The 1,708-nt window shown below is 40.8% G+C and overlaps 1 pseudogene; it reads left to right on the top strand.

Moving 5' to 3' along the window:
• Positions 1 to 985: 985 nt before the first annotated feature.
• On the top strand, positions 986 to 1,500 carry LOC149259333 (small ribosomal subunit protein uS7 pseudogene; annotated as a pseudogene).
• Positions 1,501 to 1,708: the final 208 nt, after the last annotated feature.

The raw sequence follows: 1,708 nt of genomic DNA, 5'->3' as shown, positions 1-1,708 counted from the left end.
CACTATAAAAAACGCATCTCAAACTGCTTTGAATTCAACAAACTGCTTTGAATTCAACAAAACTGCTCAACCATTACAAAAAAGGCATCTCCACCTTATACAAAAAAACGCCATACAAAGTCAAAAAATCAACTGCATAATACTGAAGTCCTAGCAGTCTTCGCGACTTTTGAGGCTCTTGCGTTCTGAGTCTTTGATTGTCAGTAATGGAAAATGGTTCAAATAGGAGCAGTTCTAAAAACGCAGTCATTCTTACAATAGAACGCAGGTATCAAAGCAGTCACCACTCTTACAATAAAAAACGCAATCATTCTTTATGCATTTTTACAATAAAAAGCAGTCATTCTTACAATAAAAAAACACCGGTAGTGCCACTTTTCATTTTGTAGCACAGGCAAGTTGTGTACAATCATCAAATTGCGATCACCAGCTTTATCAGCGCACGACATTACAGTCATCAATAACAGAGATTAAACCGAACCCCGTCAAAGAACTGGTTTAAAGATCAATGCTCAAAGCCCGGCTCTGCATCGGTCTCAATACAATTTATATGGCTCGGCATCGGTCTCAATACATAACCACAACCATTAGCATATCCATGCACCAAACACCATTCAAAACTGCATTCAACATTCCGCTACACATACAAAGTAAGGGAGCATTCAACTTTCGCAAAAATTAGTTTCTGGCAACAACCGATGCCGAGAGCATCACTTTACAAGCTTTCCTTCCTTCGCATGGCATCTTGGTTTTTGGCAAAAAATATGTCAGTCTTCAATAAAAAACGCAGTCGCATTTTTATAAAAAAACGCAGTAACCATTACAGGCTTCAATACTTCAATACGCAGTGTTCAATACATTAATAAAACGCAGTAACCATTACAGGCTTCAATACTTCAATACACAGTCTTCAATACATTAAATAAACGATGAGGTTCAACTACAGAGATTTCTTCCCTCTGAATTTGGGATGGACCCAGACCGCATGGAGCACGCTTTGGAACCGGGTAACTCCGTGTTTATTGATAAGAGGAAGGTTCGGCGGGCCATTGAAGCAGCAGGCATTCCTGGACCTTTGAGGACGTAGAGGTTAATGATCTATCACTAGCAGATTACATAGCTGTCTCATCACAAAAACATGCAACATTTGTTCCACACACAGCTGGCCGTTACTCAGTCAAACGGTTTCGGAAGGCGCAATGCCCTATTGTTGAACGATTGACCAACTCTTTGATGATGCACGGGCGTAACAATGGAAAGAATTTGATGGCTGTACGAATAGTCAAACATGCTATGGAAATAATTCATCTCCTTACTGAACAGAACCCAATACAGGTTATAGTGGATGCCATCATAAACAGTGGTCCAAGAGATGAGAAGATGCTACTCGAATGGGAACAAATCTCAGGAAATACTTTGAAGAAAACATACGTTTCTGCAGAGGATTTTCTTGCGGGCATGGAAGATCAACCTTATGAACATCAGGTCGGTATATTTTGAAACCCAAAATAAAAGGAAATAACCGATACATTCATGGAGGGACAGCGTTGGCAGTGTATGCGCAGAGAGGGGCAGGGTTGACAGTGTATTCAGGCAAACGTTATATAAAAAAATTCGCAGTCTCCAGGACAGAGGTACGCAAAGAAAACGGATGCGCAGTCTTTCAGGACAGAGGTTTCATGAGGCAGCAGAAACCTGGCAGAGGCAG

This window comes from Pinus tabuliformis, chromosome 6 (assembly GCF_031772625.1).
Source record: "Pinus tabuliformis cultivar Carrire ecotype Pingquan chromosome 6, CPIR1, whole genome shotgun sequence".
Lineage (NCBI taxonomy): Eukaryota > Viridiplantae > Streptophyta > Pinopsida > Pinales > Pinaceae > Pinus > Pinus tabuliformis.
Note: the sequence above shows the minus strand (reverse complement) of the source record. Positions and strands in the feature narration are given on the sequence as shown.